The 4,837-nt window shown below is 54.7% G+C and overlaps 1 pseudogene; it reads left to right on the forward strand.

Moving 5' to 3' along the window:
• Nucleotides 1-3,497: 3,497 nt before the first annotated feature.
• LOC141236812 (18S ribosomal RNA) overlaps nucleotides 3,498-4,837 on the forward strand; it is a 1,868-nt pseudogene continuing 528 nt past the window's right edge.

Here is a 4,837-nt window from a genome sequence, read left to right on the forward strand (position 1 = left end):
CCCAGGAGGGCTCCAAATGTGTGGGTAAAATATATATCCCTCGGGGGGGGAAATTGAAAAAAAGTTTAAAAAAATTTTTTTTGTGGACTTAGAAAATTTTCACACATGTGTCAGACTTCCAGAGAGGGGAGCATGTCAGTGCGCGCATCCGATTTCAGTTCCAGAGCGATTCATCCGATGAGTCCTTCATACTTAGTCGTTTTTGCAAAATTTTTGACTTTTTTGAAAATTTCACTTTTCTGTGAAAATCTCCGCTAAATGAGTTTATACTATGTTAGAGGCCATCCCAGGAGGGCTCCAAATGTGTGGGTAAAATATATATCCCACAGGGGGAAAATTGAAAAAAAGTCGAAAAAAAATTTTTTTTTGAGGACTTAGAAAATTTGCACACGTGTCAGATTTCCAGAGAGGGGAGCATGTCAGTGCGCGCATCCGATTTCAGTTCCAGAGCGATTCATCCGATGAGTCCTTCATACTTAGTCGTTTTTGTCAAAATTTGTGACTTTTTGAAAATTTCACTTTTTTGTGAAAACTTCCACAAAATGAGGTTATACTATGTTAGAAGGCATCCCAGGAGAGCTCCAAATGTGTGGGTAAAATATATATCCCACAGGGGGAAAATTGAAAAAAAGTTGAAAAAAATTTTTTTTGTGGACTTAGAAAATTTTCACACATGTGTCAGACTTCCAGAGAGGGGAGCATGTGAGTAAGCGCATCCGATTTCAGTTCCAGAGCGATTCGCGCAATGAGTCCTTCATACTTAGTAGTTTTTGCAAAATTTTGGACTTTTTTGAAAATTTCTCTTTTTTGTGAAAACTTCCACAAAATGAGGTTATACTATGTTAGAGGGCATCCCAGGAGAGCTCCAAATGTGTGGGTAAAATATATATCCCACAGGGGGAAAATTGAAAAAAAGTTGTAAAAAAAATTTTTTGTGGACTTAGAAAATTTTCACACATTTGTCAGACTTCCAGAGAGGGGAGCATGTCAGTGCGCGCATCCGATTTCAGTTGCAGAGCGATTCATCCGATGAGTCCTTCATACTTAGTCGTTTTTGTCAAAATTTCTGACTTTTTGAAAATTTCACAATTTTGTGAAAACTTCCACAAAATGAGGTTATAATATGTTAGAGGGCATCCCAGGAGAGCTCCAAATGTGTGGGTAAAATATATATCCCACAGGGGGAAAATTGAAAAAAAGTTGAAAAAAATTTTTTTGTGGACTTAGAAAATTTTTCAACTTGTGTCAGACTTCCAGAGAGGGGAAAATGTGAGTGAGCGCATCCGATTTCAGTTCCAGAGCGATTCGCCCGATGAGTCCTTCATACTTAGTCGTTTTCAGAAGTCACAATTTTGACTTCCAGGACCCGCAAAACGTTAGTAAATTGAGCCCGCTCCCCAGTTCCAAGCGTTTTGAGGTGTCCCTGGTTGCAGTAATGCAGCCTGCCCACTAGATGTCGCAAAAGAGACAAAAAGTGAAAAAGAACCAGAATGAGGAAATTCCAGGGAGCCGAATCCGCCTGACAGTTCCAGGCGATCGGGTACTTTTTGGAATGCGTCCCTAAAGTGGGTATAGGGTGACACTCCATACAAAGACCCAGTTTTGCACACCACCGGCAGAATATATGAGAGAGAGGTACCTCTCAGCCCCGACACATTTTGACTCATTTAAGCAGGTTTTCACCTCCGTAGGCCCGGGTACGCGTTTTGGCTATGAGTCCCTGTTCGGCTGGAGGTCTGCACCTTGGCTGAACCCAGGCTTCCGCAGCTGCGTGGGGGGACTTTTGCCGGTCGCCTATCCCAAGTCAGAGAGGTGTTCCTGGGTTGAAGTGAGCCTGGCCAGACCCCCCCCACGGGCCCTGGTTCTCCACATGGGGGCGCCGTCAAGGCTAAAATCTGGATTTTTAGGCCCGGGAGAGGCTCCATGAGGGCGGATGCTTTTGTGGCTTTGACCCCAGTTCCACATCCAGTACCCCCTCTGCAAGGGCGCCTGTACCCGAGTCTCGCTTCCAGGACTCTTGGGCACGTATTTCCCGACGACAGGGGTTAGCAGCCTCCGTACTTGGGCAAGTCCCTCCACGCACCCCTGCTCTTCCTCCGATCGATCTGGCGCAGCGCTCCCGGGTGGGGAGGTGGCGCCGCTCGCTCGGCCCGGGCTTTGGAGCTCGCGCTGGCTTAAGGTGAGCGGTCCCCTTCCTCCTCTACCCCCGGGCTTTCGACACCTATCTTTGGGCGCGCACGCCGGCCTCGCCTCCCGTCCGCGGAGGTGGCCGAGCCGTGGGGAGATTGGCCCGACCCGAGCGAAGGCAGCGGTCCGACGACCCGCACGGGCGAACGGCGTGGCGCCCACCCACCCAGGCGTGGGGGCCGTCGTCCGAATCGCTTCCTGTGCGGGGAAGCACACCGATCTTCTCCGAGGGCGGCCCTTTTCTTCCAGATGCGTAACCGGCCAGCGGAGGCCCGCGCCGCCCCTCGCGTCCGACAGGGCGGCCTCCGCGGCGGTGGCGACAGCGGCGGCGGTGGGTGGCGTCTCCGCGCCACTGCCGAGCTTCGCGATTTCCAGTCTTTTCCCGGGCCCCTACGTCAGTGGGGAGGACGACAGATGTGTGGAGGCAGGCGAAGGGGGTTCTCACCGTGTGGTGTGCCCCAGCCCGACCGTCACCTTTCCCCTTCGACCCTCATCCTCCCTGGCGGCTCGGCAGGGAGAAGGAGAGAGAGAGCGAGCGCGGAAACCCCAGAGCCAAGGGGTTAGATGGAGAACGGGAGAAGGAACGAGGGCCAAGAGGTAGGGAGTACGGTGAAAGGCCGACCTGGGGTTCCCCATGCGCTCCCGCCCCCGGGCGGGGAGCAGCCCTGGGAGGAAAAGCCGCTCGGGCATCCCTTTGAGGTTACGGGCGCGAGCGGGAAGAGGGACTACTCTGGAAGGCGACGCCGACACGGCCTGGCCGACGACCACCCACGCGACCTCCGCGTCGTCGGGTTAGTGCCGGAGCCGCGGCGGACCCTGACGGCCAGCCCCCCTCTCCCAATCCTCGTGCCTGTCCGCCGGTGGGTCGAGGACCCCCCGCGGCGGAGGCAGGTCTAAGCCAGACGGTGGCGCCACATAGGCCCACCCCCGCACGCCATCTCCCCGAGCGACCCTGTGTGTTGCCTTGGGTGCGGTTGGTGAGACGGGGGCGGCCGTGGCGTCCTCCGGAGGCCAGTCACCTCGCCCTCCCCGTGCAAGGGGTGTTTTCCAGACGCCTGCCGCTTCGGGACCACGCACCGCACAGCGAGCCGCTCCTCCCGCACATGTCCCCGGTGCTGCGAGGGCTCCGTTCCCCGCCCCCCCCAGGGAAGCCCCATGCCATCCCGCATCCTCTCCGGACGCCGCACGCCCTGCCTATACCCGTTCCGTCCGGGCGCCCTGCCGCCGCGGGGCTCTTCCGCCGCCCCCCCTCTCTTCCCGCAGGCCTCTCCTCTCCCGAACCTCGACGCGGTCCAGTCGTGTTGGGGGGCTACCTGGTTGATCCTGCCAGTAGCATATGCTTGTCTCAAAGATTAAGCCATGCACGTGTAAGTACACACGGACGGTACAGTGAAACTGCGAATGGCTCATTAAATCAGTTATGGTTCCTTTGATCGCTCCAAACCGTTGACTCGGACAACTGTGATAATTCTAGAGCTAATACGTGCAAACGAGCGCTGACCGCCAGGGATTCGTGCATTAATCAGATCAAAACCAATCCGGGGTCCCGGGCCCGGCGTCGGGACGGTCCTCCGCGGCCTCCCCCCTGCCGCGCTCTCCCCGTAAGCGTTGCGACTCTGGATAACCTCGGGCCGATCGTACGTCCCCGTGACCGCGACGATCCATTCGGGTGTCTGCCCTATCAACTTTCGATGGTACTTTCTGTGCCTACCATGGTGACCACGGGTAACGGAGAATCAGGGTTCAATTCCGGAGAGGGAGCCTGAGAAACGGCTACCACATCCAAGGAAGGCAGCAGGCGCGCAAATTACCCACTCCCGACCCGGTGAGGTAGTGACGAAAAATAACAATACAGGACTCTTTCGAGGCAATTGGAATGAGTACACTTTAAATCCTATAACGAGGATCTATTGGAGGGCAAGTCTTTTGCCAGCAGCCGCGGTAATTCCAGCTCCAGTAGCGTACACTAAAGCTGCTGCAGTTAAAAAGCTCGTAGTTGGATCTTGGGATCGAGCTGGCGGTCCGCCGCAAGGCGTGCTACCGCCAGTCCCAGCCCCTTTGCCTTGGGGCGCCTCCCCGATGCTCTTGACTGAGTGTCCCGGGGGCCCGAAGCGTTTACTTTGAAAAAATTAGAGTGTTCAAAGCAGGCAGCCACGCCTGAATACTCCAGCTAGGAATAATGGAATAGGACTCCGGTTCTATTTTGTTGGTTGTCGGAACTGGGGCCATGATTAAGAGGGACGGCCGGGGCATCCGTATTGCGCCGCTAGAGGTGAAATTCTTGGACCGGCGCAAGACGAACCAAAGCGAAAGCATTTGCCAAGAATATTTTCATTAATCAAGAACGAAAGTCGGAGGTTCGAAGACCATCAGATACCGTCGTAGTTCCGACCATAAATGATGCCTACTGGCGATCCGGCGGTGTTATTCCCATGACCCGCCGAGCAGCGTCCGGGAAACCGAAGTCTTTGGGTTCCGGGGGGAGTATGGTTGCAAAGCTGAAACTTAAAGGAATTGACGGAAGGGCACCACCAGGAGTGGAGCCTGCGGCTTAATTTGACTCAACACGGGAAACCTCACCCGGCCCGGACACGGAAAGGATTGACAGATTGAAAGCTCTTTCTCGATTCTGTGGGTGGTGGTGCATGGC

Source organism: Phyllobates terribilis, unplaced genomic scaffold, assembly GCF_046119375.1.
Source record: "Phyllobates terribilis strain yellow unplaced genomic scaffold, ASM4611937v1 Scaffold_712__1_contigs__length_766980, whole genome shotgun sequence".
Taxonomy (NCBI): Eukaryota; Metazoa; Chordata; class Amphibia; order Anura; family Dendrobatidae; genus Phyllobates; species Phyllobates terribilis.